Source organism: Ictalurus punctatus, chromosome 9 (genome assembly GCF_001660625.3).
Source record: "Ictalurus punctatus breed USDA103 chromosome 9, Coco_2.0, whole genome shotgun sequence".
Lineage (NCBI taxonomy): Eukaryota > Metazoa > Chordata > Actinopteri > Siluriformes > Ictaluridae > Ictalurus > Ictalurus punctatus.
In genome coordinates, this window is record NC_030424.2 from 16,350,001 (window position 1) to 16,370,004 (window position 20,004).

A 20,004-nucleotide genomic window follows, 5' to 3' on the forward strand; every position below is an offset into this window, starting at 1 on the left:
AAGTGGGGTCTGTATATATATTTTCCCCAGTTTGAATTTGATAAATATGACACAATATAACATTAAGATTACATCAAAAGGGTTTTTAGCATTATACAAATACGGATTTGTGAGCCTTAACGGAAGTGAAGGGGTCAGAATAAACATGAAAAGCAAGTCATAATTGTTGGTGGGTATGGCCAATTGTGAAATAGCTGGAGAAGCTGCAGCTGGCAACAAGGCTGGCTTCTCTCGAATCTCTAAAGTGGTACTTTGATACCATATGTCACAGCTTGGCGCTGTCTTAAATCGGACAAAAATTTTAACCGGTATGCACTGCTTCAAGTCATCGGTCTGTGCAGCACAGCATGAAGTTGAACACATCTAAAAAATAAAAATGGACTGTTATGGAAAAATGCACAACCAAGTTTGTATTTCTAGTCAAATGGAGTAAATGGAGTAAATGGAGGTGCCCGACAGTAACGGTTATGTTTCAAACAGGTAAGAAGTGCAAAGTGCTAGCAAGAACCTACAGCACTCCTGACTAAAAGCTTGACATTTAACATTGTAGTTCACGGCATGCTAATTGTGATGGTTGTGTCACCTTTCATATGGGAAAGTGTTTTATGTCTATATTTTCCCATTACAAGAGGGAATTCTCCTGATTTTAGAAAATAAAAAAGTAGTTTATCCTGCTTATATTTGCTAAGTCTCTATGGGAGAGGCAAGTTTATTTTTTCTTCCCCAGAAGCAAATGATCTTCATTGCAAGTATGTGCCACTTTTTTTTTAGTTTGGAGACAAATAATTAAAAAAAAAACTAGACAGCTAAGTCAAATGGGCCTGCTGCATTTCCTTGCCCAATTGCTTGTATGGAAAGCATCCTCCACTACTATTATTGGTCTGGGTAAGTCTACTTCATGTAGCCTAACTCATCAATCAATTCATCTTGAGTGATCAATTTATCCAGCTGAGGAATCAGAGCCTATCCCATGATGGGTTCACTGGGGACAAAACAGGAGCTAATTGATGCTCCAACTAGTTGATTAACCGTCCACATTGACCACTGAAACTGTAATTTTCACACAGTTCAACTGACTAGCACTACTGTTTAGTTCACACAAGAAGCACTCTTAAGTTCATGAAGTCCATTAAATATATAACCTCATCATGTTCATACTTGTGTGTCAGAACAATTATTTTTTTTATTCAGTTCAAATTTTGAATGTCTTCTGATGTCTTTTTACGTATCTGCTATCCCTGCATGAAGTTTAAAGCTTCCTCTACATTTTATGAATACTAATCTAAGTCCATCTATAAATCATTGTTTTTTTCTCATGTTTGCAATTTCATCCTGACTGAAGGTGCATCTTGCGCACCTCTAGAACAACCGTCTAGACACCTTAACACACCTTTAACATACATGGCCTTAGTGATGGCAGAATATAGTTTTATACAAATACAATGGGTGACTTGTAGGCTACTTGTCCTTGGGCATGATATAAATAGAACAAAAGAAAAAAGTGGAATGCAAGCCAAACTGTGGTATTTTGTTCGCGATCACAGACAGACACAGAAGTAATGGACCTGTACAATTTCAGCCCCTGTCATGTGTATTCTGCTATGGCTTTCAAGTTTATGTGTAGATAGCTAACAGTAACATAGAACAGTCATGGCTTTATGTAAGAGTCAGACCATGTTGTGAGTTTATGGGTGTGAACAATGGAAGCAGCTGTGTTTTGAAATACTATGGATAGCCTTATATGTGTGATTGTCTCAGAAATTGCAAGCTCCTCCAAATGTTGTGGAGTTTGCTTGATTTTGTGTTTATTTTTGCAATTATAAAATTGCTAAATCCTGGAGGGACTGCTTATTGAATGATATTAGGTTGCACCCTTGGATGAATTACCTTTCTTAAAAACCACATTTATTGGCCAGAATCTAAGGTTATCATTTGTGCTTCATGTTCAAGCAGCATGCAATACAGACAATCCCATGTTACTGGTTACATTAATACACATTATGACTAATTATGGATCATAAAGTACAAAAAATGGGATAGATGTTATTTTGCAAGCAAGTGTCAAATGAAAGTGAAAAAAATTAAAGATCATTTGTATATCATTTTTCTCAATTGTGAGAAAATATGAGAAATATATGAGGTTAATAATAAAGGCCAAAATTTCCCTTTGCTCATACTTTATAATGTCTGAGATGACGTTTCCTTTCCACCACCAGTAGCTGGCAGTGCAGGCTAGGTAGTGGGATTACATGCCATAAAAGCATTGCTTTGTGAGAAGAGTTATACATGGAGACCAGATGTGTAGCTGACCTTCATACTGTATTCTGCATGTGTAATTGGTTTTTCCAGTGTAGAGTTGTATGCATACTTCATAAAGGCCCTATCTGTCTCTCCCAAAGCATTCATAAGGCCATGCTTGCAAAAGTAAGAAAGAAGGAAAAAAAAGGTCCTCCCTACACACCTCTCAATGCCTGACATGGACACTGGTTGATGTGGAGAGGAATTACATGTACATGTACACAACACATCGTGCCTTTGAATGCCTAATGTAAATAGTTCAGAAGACTTTTAATGATTTTAAATCTTTTATTAATTATAAAAATTATTATTAATTATTAATTTTCTTAATTATTTTTACTATTATCTACAAATTATTTTTATGAACTTAGGTCCTTACTTGAAACATTACAAATTTAAAACAAGGCTTCTGTGTGTTTATTAGCATTACTTGTCAGCAATATAGCTTTCAGAGAAGCTTGGATGATATAGCCTAGTTGAGATTGTAGGCCTACATTTCTAGGTTAGAGCATAGAATGTGACCTATAGATGAGCAAACCCCAGCAGAAAATAGTTCTACTTGCATCTGTACACCTTAAGACCTTGAATATTTGCCATACCTGTTATCTGATTAGCCAGAGGGTGGCAGTCTTTTCCCATTCTTTTCCAAAGACAGCAGGGTGCATGGTGAATCATTAACTGTTTAGATGTTTATTAAATCTAATTCAGAAGTGCATTGTATTATCTCTGTTTTGGAACTTTGTGTGTGTGACCAAAATAAATCTCTCAACCCTTTTGCTCTTTGGCAGTCGTTTTCTGCAATGATATTTACTTTGCCCATTCAGTATTACTTATTGTTATTTATTTTATTTTTTTACTTGTTTTGGCTTTTCTGTCATTTCTGGTCATTTGAGTTTAGGTCAAGTTTTTCAAGAAAAAAAAAACGAAAAAACAACAAGTATGTTATATGATGCATGAATGAAGTTGATGCAGAGAAAGACAGCATTTTTTCCCCATGGGCACCAGTCTATCCAGCCACTTTCAGCTCTTTACATTCATTGGGTGCAATGATTTGCCTTATGTTACAGTAGTGCTTTTGAGATGCACATTAAATGGAGTTCAACAAACACCAAATATTATTGGAATTTGTGTTGTAGCAGGGTGTTTAATCATTCTCCTTAACATGAAAAGACATGTGCATTTGATGTGATGTTTGTGGTGCAGTTCACAGAGGTTTTGCTGTACTCATCAGTGCTTAGCCTGCTCTACCTCGTCCCCTTCACTTTGAGAGTCAAGCCAATCTGATCACGTCGAGCCTCTACACACCTCCTAATTTCATTTCAGTTGTGCACGGCTGGAAGGAAGGCAAGGTCTGCTATCTGGCCTCATCTTGACAGACAATTGTATTTACTATTTTCTTTTTCACAATCCAATAAACGGGAGGCCGTTATTGCATCAGATTAAATGAAAAACTGTTTAATGATTCCACTTTATAACTCTAGAGTGAATAATACCTCCTTTAAGGGCTGACAGGAGATGATAAATGGGGCCTCATATAAAACATATTCCGAGTGAAGAATGGCTAGAGATGAATTGCACGCTGATACAAACCTCTGATAAGGAAAAAAAAAACCTAAGAGCCACTAGAAGACTTAATAATGTGCTGTTCATTTTGAAGTGAATATTCCCAGTTAATAAAAGTGAGCAAATGAAAAATATAAAATATATATTTGTTGCAGTATAATGTACCAGTTGTTTGAGTGAAAGCAACAGTTGTTAGGCCCTATCCTATGTACATCCACCATTGATGTATGGCTGTGTGTGAAGACAGATGCATTCATGTGATTTAATGAGAAAGCAATTGCCACTGCACCATCAATCAATTGCTGATGTTTGCCTCAGTGCTTGTCACAGTGTGGACTGTGCCAAAACCGTGGCCTTCAGGCGGGTTTAAGCATTGCTGATGTGAATTAATTTATTACTTTTAGCTGTAAATAGGCTACTTTAGTTCTTTATATGTATAACATTTAAAAAATTTACATAGCTTGGAATTTGTTGTGGTATCTGCATAAACATTTAAAAACATTAAATGCAGCACAGCACTAAAACTTTCATAATATAAAAAAGAAGAGGCACAACAAATATGGCATGAAATATTTTTTAAAGCTTTGGTTTGTGAACCTTTTTTTTAAGTTGTTGGAAGACTAAAGCAAATTTTTATATCAAGCATACTAAGCCTAAAGTGCATTGCTCAAAATTCCACACAACCTCCTAGACTCAATTTTCACAGAATTTGTCTTTTTGCCATATGCAACAATGGAGCTTTTGGCGCTGGATCACATCAGGTGGCTTCAGTGCTGGAGAGAGCCATGTCTGCCATTTTGTTGTCAAGGGAAACCTATGTTCATCTCTTGGACAAGTGATGATCTACAAATTTGAATGATAAAAGTGGTCTACTAATGAGAAAATGCTAATGCGGGACCGTTTGATGAAGGAACAAGAGAGGAGGACCACATTTTCTTTTATACCTGGGTGCCAGATGAGCATGGCGGTATTGTGAACTGCAGCAAACAGCTGAGTCTGCATGGACAGAAGGGACATGGAGGGCAAGTGTTCCTACCTGAAGTGAAGGAGACCCTGCGTAACCCTGAATAAGAGCAGATTAAAGGTAGAGAACCAGAGGTTGACAATGTTCTGTTTCTTATTGCTGGGAATGTCAGGTGGTGGCACTTTGGTTAAAAGGCAATTAAAAATACGAAGCATGAGAGGTACTGAAGGTCTGTTTCTTCTTAGTCAGGATTAACTCATAAGCTTAGATGGTCTTAATTGAACCACAGCCTGAATGTGCATGATGTATAATTCCCATGGTCCTGAGTAGAGATTCAGCAGATTACATAGTTTGTAAAGCTTAGCCATGGACACTTGTGAAAATACATAGTTAGAGCTACAGTTCACTTGAGACATGTTTTTCTACAAACTTGTACGGAAACAAGTTTGTAGAATTTTTTTTTTGGTGTAGCTGTATAATTAATTAAAAATAACTGTGTATTAATAGAATCCTTTGGTGTGTACGCTATTATATATAAAGAGGCAGCTACTAGCAACCCCCACCAGCAATCCTTGAGATGTCATACATGATAATTGCCTGACACCTCAATTGTTGTGTAGAACAAGAGTTGGACCCTTCATGGCCACTCTGCTACATCCTAGCAACATGCAACAGCCTCTTTCTGGACACTTATAGTCCTCACCCGACACAAGCCTTACTCAACCCACCCAAAACTCCCTATACACAATCCCTCTCAGTGCTTGTAGAAGACCTCAGGTCAGTGCTTGAGTATCAAGGTCCTGAATAGGCCTTGCCCTGCCCATTGTCTATCAGCCCCTTTTTATATACACAGCTTTTATTTTGTGTGTTTTCTTCACCTTAATTGCAGCTCCTTGGTCAGTCAGCATAGAGGTACATGTGGTACATGTGTTTTTAAATCCCAATCCCACCCGATACTGCAGAACGTTTGACCAATCCTGCGGACTGTTTCCACCTGCCCATGATATTTTCTAATAAACTTAGTTGGTTCTATTTCCCAAATTATAAGCAAATTGGTAATTTACTCAATGGCAACCCAGACCAGTATAAATCATTCACTGAATGAATGAACAAAAGTTCAAGGAAAATGTGCCACATCCGTTGCACTCCCATGTTAATCATCAAATCATCAAGGCTTTTCTTTGTCCCACATGCTTCATATATTACTATCTGCATTATAGTAAAAAATGCCCACTCCCACTACTTTTTTCTGGGTCCTGTGGAATTTCTGTCCTGATGAACACTCCAAGTCAGTACACTGTACTGATGACCTCAGGTAATGTAGCCTAGCTAATCGAAGAATTCACCTATTCATGAACCCCATGCCAACGTACTGCAACACCCTTGCCCTTTTTCCTATAGAATAATGCACAAATATGCCAGTAGTCTAATTTGGTAAGAGTTAGTCAGGTAACTTTTTTTTCTGAAACAGTAATTTGAAACTATTTTGCTAGCTGTACTATTTTTGTTTTCCTTGACATATGATTACTAGATTGCACTCTGAAGATGAATAAACAATATTCATGCATTTATATCGTAAATGGCGCAGTAAAGGATGGTCCATACACAACCACTGAAACCTTTTTTGCTAAAACCAATTCACTGAAATGTCTGGTGTATCTATGTTCGAACATTGCTTGTGAAAATGTGATAGAATCTCTCAAACTTTTCCAATGCTTTGTGCAGTTTCCTCATGCAATATGTATGGTAACCACACCAACACAATCACTTTCTTGAAAAGAACTTGAAAAAGAACTGCACCCTTTTAAAACAGGCTTTCTTTGATGGCTGAAGCTGAAAGGAATTGTACAGCACACTAGGGTCCTCAATATGGACAATACTGGTGGGCTAGATGACAGTTGAGAAGCAGCTGCAGTGATTTTTATAGGTGCTGTTTGACAATTCTGTAATTTTAAGATACTGAACCATACAGTTTTGACCCTCAATAAGGTCAAAGCAGATTTTAGTGGCATGGTGTATGTACATGGTGCATATTTATTATATGAACTATTTTATACCCCACATCAGATAGAACATTCCAAAGTCTCAAATGGTTATATAAAACATGTCAAATGGTCATCTGGCAAAAAAATTCTATTAATTATGTCCTTTAGGTTTAGACAATGTGACTATCTTTTAAATCGTGTTACCCTCAGATTGAATATAGGTGTCATTGTATTGCTTAATTGGTGTAGAACATATCACTCTTCCAGAGAGGAGCCCTTCCATCCTTCTAACCACATGACAAAGCAAAGGGAAGCACTAAATCAGACTTGTAGTGTGCACCTCTCAAAACGTAACCCAGTGTGCACCCGCTGACATTGTCCATATTAACTTTTACATGTTGTTTTCACCTTACTTTAAATGTGGAAACAAGTGATGTCATACTTTTTATTTAGATGTCTGATTGTGGATGAATGAATTCTGAATGAATTTCATTCTTCTGCTATTAGAATGTTTGTCCATTATAATTAAAAGATGAAGATTTTTCCTGAAAATTTTGTCTAAATGACCCTTGTACTCCTTTATGTAGGAGAAGCACTTGAAAAAAATGCATGTAATTTATGGCATACTTTATTTTTGCTTTTTAATTATGTATCAGTTTTGTCATTATGTATAATACAAAAAAATATTTGTATTCTAACAGTAATTATATATATATATATATATATATATATATATATATATATATATATATATATATATATATATACACACACACACACACACACATATAAAATATAGTTTCTAGCAGGAACCTCTTGGCATCACTGATTTTCTGTTGCTGAATTCATATATCAGCAATGATGCAAAAATAAATAAAACATTACTGTGTGATGCGGTGTTCCTGAAATATAGCTGGAGAGAGGTTAGGTATTTTGGTTAGTATGGATAGAAGACATACACTTACTGGCCATGGACACTTTTTAGGAACACTTGGAGCCCAGATCATTTGTGTAATTATTAAATCAGGCAATCATGGGGCACCAGCACAATGCATAAAATCAGCACAATGCATAAAAAATGCCACTGATCGCAGTGGAAAAGTAACTATGGTATGGCTATTTTGAATATTTCTAAAACTGCTATCCTGTGGTTTTAACACACAAAATTCTCCAGTGTTTACATACCATAAAATAGTGTGAAAAACAAAAAACCTCCAGGGAGCAGCAGATTCTGCAGGTGAAAAAGAGAGGTCAGAGGAGAATGGCCATACTGCTTTGAGTTGACAAGAAGGCTAATGTCACTCAAACAGCCACTCTTTGCAACCAAGGTGAGCAGAAAAGCATCTCAGAATGCAGAATATGTCAAACCTTGAGGTGAATAGGCTGCACTCCTATCATTCCTGTCAGCCAACAGGAATCTGAGGCTAGAGTGGGCAAAGGTTCACCAAAACTGTACAGTTGAAAATCGGAAAAAGACCATGCCTCATTGCCTGCATTAGTCCAAACACAATGGGGTTTGCTGCCACTCCCAACACTCTCAGCTCTCTCTCTCTCTCTCTCGCTCTCTCTCTCTCTCTCATTCACTCACTCACTCTCTCTCTCTCTCACTCTCTCTCTTCCTCAGTTTAATCTAGTGCACTGCCCACAGAGCAGAGGCAGACCATAAATCATACAGACTTCCAAAAATGGATATAGTCTAAGCATATTACAGTGAGAAATCATTAAAACAGATCCTATAATGTTATTAGATGAAAAGGTGTGAATGGCAAGCAGTTCCACATTAATTGTTCAAAAGCACAAAAATTAAACAGTTAAGCATCTGAAAGGGCTTTCAATTTGCTGCCACATGGTGCCAATTCACTGTCACTGGTAACATGAAATTAATATTGATTTGAGTTACCTTTATCTATTGGACACATTCTGCTGCTTGAAAAATGTGTTGTGTGACTACGTTAAAGCAATTTATTGCATTGCATTGTTGAATTGGAACTAACGAGGTAAAATAGTCAGAAACTAAGTTTAATACATAAGTTCATTCAGTCTGTACAAGATTTCGTTGATGTTTTTTGTGCTTGTTTTGCAGAAAACTATCGAATTGGTGAAATTGCAATTGGACTAAATTGTTTTGCACTGTCTTTTGCAGTGATGTTTGTAGGTAAATGAGACCTTTTAGCTGTACTCATGACACATGAATCGAAGAAGGCTTTGGCTAAATGTGCATTGTAATGAGATCACATCACATGTCTTGGCCCAAATGTGTGGAAAATCTTAACAAAAGTGTGGGGCTTGCTGCAAAACTGTATGAATTTTATGTGGCACTACAGTGTTAGCTAACGTTATCAGAAGAGGTAGCTGCTGTTAGCTTGCCCTAATAATAAATGCCTACACATGCTGTAATTTCAATTCCCGCATCCACTGAGAACTCTGTTTCCCAGAACACACCGTGCCCAACAAACATGGACTACACTTCCCAAAACACACAACTAAGCATGCACACCTGTTCACAATCACAGTTGCACTTGTATATAAACAAACCATGAACAATCAGTCAGTTGTGAAGTAATGCTCAATGTGCTCAATCTCATCTTACCAAGCTGTTTTTGTGTGTAGTTTCTCTGGGTTTTTTGTTTGTTTGTTTGTTTGTTTTGCTATTGCTCTCTACCTGTTTTTTTTTTCTTCGGATTAATGAAATTATCCTTTCACTGTGGTTTGCACATCACCAGATCTTTGCCTGTTTTGTGATTAGATTTTTGTCTTACGACTCTGGCTGTCTGATTTATTCAAAATAAACTCTTTCTGCATTTGCATGTGCTTCTGCCTACTTTATCTGATACATGCTAACATATATCTAACAATATATGCTAACAATATCAGAGAACAGAGAAAGTGTATGAAAGAATTATTGTGTACAGTGGATATAAAAAGTCTATACGCCCCTGTTGAAATGGCAAGTTTTTGTGATAAAAAAAAAAAAACTAAGCCAATAAAAATCATGTCAGCACTTTTCCCACTGTAAATGTGAAATTACAACATATAAAAAAATTAAGTGTAAAAACAATCAGAAACATTTTAGGAGAAAAATAGAAAAATAAAAAAGTTACAAGAATCTTGTTGCATAAGTATGCACATCCTTTTATAATTAGGGATGTGGTTGTGTTCAGAATGAACCAATCACATTCAGTCTCTTGTTCAAAAGTAATTATCATACAGATGTCATCAATTAAATTATTCTGATTAAACCCAAATTAAGACCAGCTGTTTCTGTTGGATTTTCTTCACATCCTCTTGCTTTCATCTGACTGCTGAACCCATGGTCTCCAAAGAGCTGACAAAGCCTTTACAAGATCTCACTGTCAAAAGAAATCGATCAGGGGAAGGGTACAAATTTCCAAAGCATTAGATATACCATGAAACACCATGAAGGCCATCATCAACAAGTGGAGAATATTGAAGCATCTCAGTGATTATCAAGAACAGGACATCCCTCCAAAAAGAAAAGACAAACACTTACCAGGGAGGCTGCCAAGAGACCAACAGCAACATTAGATGAGCTGCAGGAATATCTGACCAGTACTGATTACTCTCTATATATGACAGCAATCTCTCATATTCTTCACATGTCTGGGCTGTGGGGTAGGGTGGTTAGACAGAAGCCCTTTCTCACAAAAATGTCCAACAAAATCACCCCAGAATATTTTCTGATCTGATCAGACCAATTCCAAAAGGTATAATAATTGCATAATTCCAAAAAATGTGTTTGTTGCACAAAAAAAAAATCGCATACAACAAACGAACACCATATCCATGTTGAAGCATGGTGGTGGCAGCATCATGTTTTAGGACTGCTTTTCTTCAGCCAGAACTGTGGATTTTATCAAGGTGGAGGGAATCATTAACAGCTACAAATACCGGCCAATTTTAGTGCAAAAATATTCAGGTGTCTGTTAGTAAGCTGAAGATGAAAAGGAATTTCACCTTTCAGTTTGACAGTGACCCAAAGCATACATCCAAATCAGCAAAGGAATGGCTTAACCAAAGGAAGATCAGTGTTTGTGAATGGCCTAGCCAGAGCCCAGACCTGAATCCAGCTAAAAAATCTGAAGGGTGACCTGAAGTGGGCTGTGCACAGGAGATGCCCTTACAATTTGACAGATGTAGAATGTTTGTTTTTGCAAGAAACAGTGTATAAATATTGCCAAGTCAAGATGTACACCCCCCCCCCCCCCCCCCAAAAAAAAAAATAAAGTATTTGGATACGAATCTGACATGATTTGTCTCAGTGTCATTCTTTTACTTCACAAAACCCTACCATTTTTACAGGGGTGTGTAGATTTTTTTTTACATGCATTGTATATCTTCTGTTGTTTCGGGATACTGGTTTGGATAAACAACTAGACAACTTGCTACAATTAGCAGAAGCTAGCTAAAGGTTATTGGATGTTATTCCCAATTAAAAATGTGATTAAACTAATAATAAATATAGGAAAGTGCAAAATCATGAACTCCTCCATTATGGATGCTTTACCCAGTAGCAAATCTTCTGTATGTAATTTATAATTTTCTGAATTAATGGACAGGATTATCATTAATTATCAGTATGTTTAGTCTTGAGTGTTGCACTCATTATATTGATGCTGGTCAATCATAAAATATAGGCAAAAAATCAGTTTGAAGCTGCTGATATTGTGTGTTACAGTGTTATTTTGGAAGATCACTGCAGTAGTATATGAATATGAGAAATGCATAAAAATCTAGAAGCAGCACTAACAGTGCCAGTGTAAGGGGGTTTTTTTTCTGCAACTGATGACACTCAGTATCAGATGCCCTATATAGTGTGAGCTGTTTCTCAAACAAAGCAGTTGTGTAAGTGCCTTCATGTCAAGCATGATTTCCAGCTATAAGTGCAGCAAAACAGTTCTCTTTTATTATTGACACTATACAACCAAGTGAGAAATATGGGGAGGGGGAACCAGTCACTGTGCATACAGTAGTGTTTAAAGTAACTGCTACATTATTTGTGAAGGACCATATCCTCTCTTGTTATCAATTCAACAATGACTTTCTAAGTACCAGCCAAACCACTGTTTAGTAAGAGAACATATAATTATCTTTTGTTTACTTTAATAAGAAGACCTACAAGTGCCTGCACATTAAGCATACGCACACACCCTCGCACTAGAAATAAACCTAAAACCAGCAAGAATTATATTATCCCATTCATGTGCTGTAATTAAAACATTAGTAATTAATTGCCCTTAACTAACCCAAAAGCTATGCAAATGTGGGTGACTAAGAGAGATGCACAACACAAAGACTTTTATTCTCCCCTCCTGCTTGCGGGCAATTTAAGGTTCACCTCTGAAAATGTTGTTTAGAATGTGATGTGATGGTGCTGTTTCATTTCAAGAGGTACTTATCTCAAAGTCAACATCTTACTTCTGTTTTCCCTGATGCCATGCCTCGCCACCTTTATTAGATGGTAGCCTGGCAACCACAAGAGTGTGGCTTTAGCAAATGGCTGAATTTGGGATGTGACTGACCCTATGTAGCCCACCAGCCCTGACCTTCACAGCCATTTTGGTTCGCTTTTCTCTCCATGCCCTGGAAGGTGTCAGTGATAAACATTACCTTTTTTCGGCAGGTGTGACCATATGGAGAGGCCCATCGCACCAAGGGGGTCACAAACTCATGCCATTACCCCCATTTATTCCAATAATGGCCCATTACATGCCACCCATTGAAAATGTGTCTGTTTGTGGTCTGTGCGAAATAAAGGCAATAATTAGCTGTGAGACATGGCGCTGCATACAGTACTTTTCTATACTTGGGCTGAGCAGTGTGCCCTGCACTCAGTGAGCCTTCAACCACTAGATGGCAACAAAGGCAAGCGCCAGGCAGGAGGCCATACCACTGTCTTTATGGTGTACTGCAGGATTCACTTTGCTACCCTAGAGGAGAACATTGAGAAAATGTGGCTACATGGGGCAGAGATGCACAAGAATGTTTACTTTTTACACATGCACATCTGTTAAATGTACCTTAAATGTATGATCTGAGATTGTTATTTAATCAGGCTACAATCACCTAAAACAGCACAAAATGCACACAAAAAACATACTAATTCTTGCTTGTTTGTTAAGGGGCAAACATTTATCTTTCTGTTCTAACATGTCAGTGTGAATCAGAATCAAACAACATAGGCCAGCTTTCTTCTTCAGCTTTCAATTTAACTAAGTCTGTTTAGGTCAACGATTTACTGAGTAAAAGCCCACAGATCAGATTGTCATTCACATGTTCTCTGACCTGTTCTCATTTGCTCAGTATCTCTTTCTGTATTATTACCAGACCACATGATTTTGCTCATAAATATAATCTTTAGGACATATAAGTAATTACATTTCTATTTCTATGCTGTAACTGCATGATGCACATCTTATGTTCATAGTGCATATAATATGTGTATTTTGTAAATATTACATTGTGGTGTTGTATGGTGCCATTAAGCTGATTGATATATAAATGCCAAGAAGCTTTTCTTTTTATTCATTTTCATTTTAATAATTAAATCTAAAGTGTGCTTTGCTACATGCCAAATGGAATATTTGGATAGGATTTTGCTTTCATTGTAGAGATGTGTTTATATGCATTGAAAAAAAAGAGATGGCCAATTAAGGTCTTGAAGATGAGTTCTTCATAGGTCCTTTACATTTTATTTTTCAATTGATATCACCTTATAAAAGCACCCTTTCAGTATTGAAGAATGGACAGCAAATTTGATTCCCTTCACAGATGGACTTCAATCTATCATCACAAATTGTCATCTTGACCACTTTAGATGAAAGTTTTCCCCTCTCCACAAAACGTGCTAATTGCCATCATAGGTCCAGTATAAAGAGTATATCTACTGCACAATTATCCTGAAATTTGTCTGCCCATCTGTAGAAGACACATTGAATTTCTTGCTCTTCTTCTCTGCTTTTATTTTCGATGTGTTAATTAAGAGCCTTCAGAAAAAGCAGATGGGTAATGTGTGTCTTTCTGGGGTGATGTCTGGTTCAAGGTGAGTGTTACAACCATTTTAATACTGTGGTCTCGTCTCTTTGTATGGCCGGCCTACCTGGAGTAGAACACTAGCTCAACCTCAATTCAAAAGCCAGTACTCTCTGGCTGCCCAAAAAGCAGACCCGACTGAGACATATACACACAGAATCCACAGGAAGAATATTATGTCTACATCCTCATGAATCATAATATTTTTAAAGTCATGATATCAGGTACTTAAGACATTGGGGGAAAGGATTTTTCTCCTCTTGTGTGCATGAATTTCACAAATTTGATAAGTAGAGGACCTCTAATGGAAAGTTATTCTAATACAAATCAGTTGTCTAGTCATTCCTCATTCAACACAATTATGAAGAACTAATGTTCATTACCAGGCAAGGATTATTGGAGAAAATCATCAGCATCTCAATCAGAAAAAGCTTCTATGATCTCTTTAAACTGGTGTGATTCTTTGCTCATCTTAGATAGTGATCTCTAAAAATGAAATTTTGAAAGTAAGTTTGGATAATCTTGTTGCATCTTTTAAGTCTAAATACTCTCCAGGCATTTGATTCTTTGTTAGCAGGGACTTTGAAACAAGACTGATATATTCAAGTACATCAGACATGGAAGTGAGTGAAATGGAATGAAAGCTTTGAAATGTGAAGTAAGCCCTTGTTATGCTTTGATCGTGTGAAGGATGGCTACTTAATATCTTCTTTTTGTGCTACTACTACAGTGATATAGCAAAAATAATTTTAATCTAAAATGAAATTCTTTTGCATTTGTTTTTATAGGTTGTATCATATAGAAACATAACTTCTATGACTATTTTTGGACAGCCTGCTTATTTGGACCATGGGGACAGCGATATCATATTGCCACTGTAGCAGCTCGCAGCCTGGAGATTTGCAGATGGTGTGTGAAGGACAGTTGTGCAGACAAATTGGCGGGTTTAAGGGGAGCAGAGAAGATGTTGAATGCCACCAAGGCCGGGGCTGGTCTGATTTACCATGTGAAACCAGGAGGTCTGACTGGCAGGTATAACAGCCTTTACCACATTTACCACTAGCTAAACTGCAGAAAAAGTCACGTATGGTGGAAGGAAACATGCAGTGAAAGTATTCTTTAACTATTGGAATACATGCAAGCAAGTATTGCTGTACTTTAAGTTTGCAAAAGTTGTCTTTTTCTTTACCTCCATTATCCTTTAGGCCTGTCATATGATTGGTTCCCCATGACGGTCTGGCAGAGTCCAGAGTCCAGCAGAGTCCAGCAGAGTCCAGCATTCTGACAAGAGAGGATGCAGTATTCAGAAATGGTATGTACAGCCTAACCCTTCCAACACATAAGAAATGAAAAATGTCTAAAGAAGGCCAAGAGAACCTACTGTAATCAGTATTCATCTCTGTTAATTGTGGAATTTGGAGATGCAGTACAATAATATAGTCATGAAAAATTACATGTGTAAACCTGTCAGTCAGTTGTTTATTGGATATTTGGTTGATTTGGACCTTACTGACTTCACTTGTTCTGTCTGTAGTTTGTGTGGTGCGCAAGAGCTAAGTGCTGTTTAGTTTTGATTTCTACCTGACTGCGCATCAAAATTGAGCTTCTTAGGAGTGATTGCAGGACACCTAATCAGTGGCTAAGCCTTCCACACATTCATATTGACCTCCCCACCCCCACACCTGTTTAAATCACAAATAATCTGCACAAATGTGCAATCATGGGAAATTTCAAGTGTTTGTCTCAATTGTTTTTGAATGAACCAGTGTTCATTTCTGTGAAGTTGTGGTACCATTGGTATAAATTCAGTTTATAATCTACCCTTCTTCAATACCACATTGGGGAAAAAAAAAAAATCTAATTTAAAAAAAATGCTTCTTTATTGCAGTTATTTGTACCGTTGGCCTGGTCAAGAGCACTCTGTTTTGGTCATTAGTCTATATTTACATTGGCCTTTGATTGATAAATTTGTTATTGATGATGTTATGATCTATGGTTATGGCTATTTTGGCCTTTGTGGGCCTCTATTTCAATTTTGTTCATAGTGAATAGTAGAAAGAATTTTTTTTCTGAAATTTTCTTTTTCAGCAGTCCAAGTGAACTGGGCTTCTTTGCAGGATTAAATGTAACTGCTAGAGATTTTAGGAACTGTAGTACGTCTTAGAAAGAGTTTCATGAAAAGGCTTGACAAATTCAAACCAAAATGGTGACAAATGAATGCAGCAAGGGCTTCCTCATCACCAGGCTTTGGGGGAATGTTATCTATAAATACAATTATGTTTTTACTGAGTACACAGTTGGTAGCAGTAAAAAGCCAATACTTTCAAAATACTTTTCCATTTTTGCCATTGAGTCCAAAGGCCACCATTAAACTCACCACAGTTTTACAGCACACTATCCATACCTGTAAAATATAACCTTCTGAGTGGCCATCACTGACAGTAGTACCTTCTTCTATGTTGCTTTCTTTTGCTTTTGCTTATAACGAAAATATTCAAATATTGACAAGCACTTTATATTAGCAGCCATCACCTGATTGGTCCACTGGCATCAGAAAGGTGTAGAGCCTTCTCTGGGTTTGGCCTTACCAGAATTACTGCTGTTCCAGCATCAAGCTGGATTTAAAATTCACCACTTTTGTCTGGTTCACAGAGAATCAAGCTTTTCATTTGGAATCATTGCCCAGTGTGCTGCAAATTCCTTATTCATGTGACCTGGTATCTTGAGGCACCATTTAATCAGAGATGTCCTTAAATCAGAGATGTTTCAGCCAGCCATGTAAAATGGTGGCTTTTAAGTCGATAACATTGGTCATCACACTAACCAAAAAGTAAAGTGTGAATAAGTCCTAAGAATCTTTCTCACACTAAAATGCACAAGGGCACCTGGGTGTTAATTGAACATTTTTCCTCAGAGTACACCCTTAGATGAGAATGCACAAAGCTCTCAGTTACGTCTGTGGAGAAGCATTCCTTCCTCATGAGTGTCTTCCTTTGAGTGGCTGATATATCGAAACTTGAACTGATAGATTAAAGAATGGCATGCCATTGGTGTCTTTATGTGGTCTGTGTGCTTGTCCAGCTCATCTGAAGTGTCTCAGTCATCAGGCTTTGGGCAGGGATGAGTCCTAATAGCTTGACCACAAGGGTCTATCTTCCCCATTGCCTTTCTGAAGGTCTTTTAGTTGGCCCTCTGAGTAGATTTAATGGAACTCCCACGGCACAAGAGGATTCACATGCTAGGGTGAGTGGAAAGGATTTTTGTACTGACTAGGACCTGTATGAATACATTGCAGGTCTTACCCGCTACTTTAGGTTAATGTGGAATTTGAATGCTATAATGAGGCCGTTTTATTTATTTGTATTCGGCATGTCATAGCAGTACTCTTAAGAAGAGAGATAGCACTGGACTAATCTAAGTCTTTCATCAGTAAAGTGGAGACCTGCAAAACCTATCAGTAATGTATTCTTCGTTGACTGCTTCTTGCTTCTGCATTACTTGGCAACACCGTCATTATAATAGGACGATTCCAGACTGCACACAGTAAAATTGCCCATTCAAGCTGCCCTCCTCAGTTAAGAGAGGTTACCTCTCCATGGCTCTAATATCTCTCTCTCTCTCTTTCTTTCTTTCTCTCTTTCTCTCTTTCACTCTTTCTCTCACTCACTCACTGAGTCACACACACACACACACACACACACACACACAAGTACACGTATATGCATAGAAATAAATAAAGGGGGTGTCAGTGGTAAATGTGAGTTATAATACAAGGCTTTTCCGACAGGCAGAATAAAAAGAAATTTTCACAATAATAAAGAATAATTATCGCGCTCAGACATTTTAAGACATTTCCGTTTTATCTGCGTTTTGAGTCACCCAAGTGCCCATTTATATTATTTTCCTAAAGGTGACATATTTATATAAAAATGATTATATCCAATTTGTGTAGCAGTAATATCTTTTCGACCTGCAAAATTCTGGGCATATCATTCATTAAAATGTTAATCAAAAATAAAAACACCCAAGGAACTCAAATGTTTACATTTTCCCTTGAAATGCCCCATAGGATGGCAGTAGGCCGGAATGAGTGTGAGCAAAATGGTACTCACGTATTTTACCTCATTATGAGTACAACACGTCTGTTATACAAAAATAAAGGACATGCGATCAATTCCTGTATAGGAAGGTTAAAAGAGAGACACTGTCATTGTCAAGCCTTTTAGTAGTTAATGTTGTACATGTTATATTAGGTTGCTGTGTATATTACTATATCAATGTTACCTTAATGTTGTTTAAACTATATTACTATATCAAATCGTTCATAAACACTTCTGCTATCTGGTGGTTTAAACGCACATCAGTGTTAAAGCTTAACACATGCTTTAGATTTCTTCCAGATGAGAGTACAACTACTTTGACCTAGGATGTCAGCACTTGCCTCATGGTATCTTAGGTAAACTGTGTTTTCTCCCAAAATAACATGCCACATCTGCCCTTTTAACTGTATAAGCCCTTGGTAACCAAACGATTTAGTAAACAACATATCGGCCAAATGAGCTAAAGTAAATGTAAATATCCTGAAAGATGACCAGTTATAACTGGATTAATCCATATGTTGTGAAATTATTCTAATAATCTGCCACAGATTAAACGAAGAAGTCCAGAAACTTGTGTAGAATCGACAGATTTGGCGATTTTGTGGCGTGCAAGCAGCTAAAAGCCCTGGCAGGAGGCGGCCGTGTTTGCTCTCATGACCAATTTATTGTCGATGAACATATGGCCAATATTTTGCCTCGCGTCATTGCGGGGGAAAACAAACATGGTGCAGTGTTAGCGAGGCAGCTACAGCAGAGCCACTTGGCCAGCTATGCAAACGCACTTGGACAATAAGAGGAGAGCAGCACTTGCTGGTCGGGTATAAAAAGCATATCAGGCTTATCGAGGCGTGTGCACTCCTGACTTCCATTTGGAGATATTTCATTAACGGTATAGTGTATTAACTCTGGCTTCACCACTCTTCCGTAAGCCGCCAGGTGAGCACGTTTACCTTTATCACTCAACTGCTCTATGTGGTGCTCTCTCTCTCTCTCTCTCACACACACACACACACACACACACACACACACACACACACTCTCTCTCTCTCTCTCTCACTCTCTCTCCCCCTCTCTCTCGTCTTCTGATCCTCTCTCTCTCTTTCGTCTTCTGATCCTCTCTATCTCTTTCGTCTTCTGATCCTCTCTCACTCTGTGACTGGGATGATAGTATGTTTGGTTGGGTTGTGTCGCATATTACAAATGTATTTATTTTAAACAGTGGATACACTGTCCAATGAGTGTATGTATAGACTACTACACATTTAGAACATTTGGATTCTTCGATTCCTGTTCCTCAGTGGGAAACTTAAAAGATGTCAAACCCTATACACCAAATTATTTCCCTATCCGTCAGATTTACAAGTAGAATATCCTTCTTTTTTTTTTTTTTGAGGAATTACCCAGTGAACCCTTAAAAAAGAGCCATTTTTTCCTCCAAGTGTGCATTAGTTAGAAAGTAACTTGATCGTGCAGGTTCACAATAAAATATGTATTATTATTATTATTATTATTATTATTATTATTATTATTATTATTATTTGTGGTAAAAGAAGGACCACTTTACTCAGGGCAATGCTCAATTCTGTCAGTAGAGTTCGCTGGAGTATCAGAGATGAGGGAACCTGGCCACAGTGAAAACACTGTTGTCCATCTCTCTCCCTCTTTGAGAAAGAACTGCCAGATGCTTCTCGTATACTGGTGTGAGTAAAAGGGTGCCTGCCTTTTCTACTTGGTTGGATTCTAGCTAAGAAACTCACGATGAACCCAAGTATGTTAGAAATCTTCACGTGCACGAAGCAAGCATTGCTTGTTAAAAGAAATTCTGTAATTAATTTCAAACAGACTCGAAGGCATTCCCTTCAGGCATCAGGATATTGAAAACATGAGTGATTAAAATGATAATCCTTAAACCAATTTGTTTCGGGTGCGGCGATAAAGATGCCGAAGAGGCAAATTTATCGCCAGAAAATTCACCGTTACAAATAAACTAGTAGTTTAACAAATAATAGGCGTCTCCCCGGGCCACGGGCACTAAGCTAATCTC

The 20,004-nt window shown here is 37.6% G+C and overlaps 1 protein-coding gene across 2 annotated transcripts in view; it reads left to right on the forward strand.

The window, feature by feature from the left end:
• The window catches only part of nkx2.2a (NK2 homeobox 2a), a 48,442-nt gene that overhangs the window by 20,885 nt on the left and 7,553 nt on the right, over positions 1 to 20,004 (forward strand). Inside the window, exons 2-3 of one of the 2 annotated variants that reach the window (XM_017476837.3) lie at positions 14,694 to 14,892; positions 15,066 to 15,172. The gene's annotated coding sequence lies outside the window, so the exon portion shown is untranslated. Of the gene's footprint in view, positions 1 to 11,092; positions 14,893 to 15,065; positions 15,173 to 20,004 lie in introns of those variants that run through there. The other variant, XM_053682808.1, reaches the window with a different exon arrangement.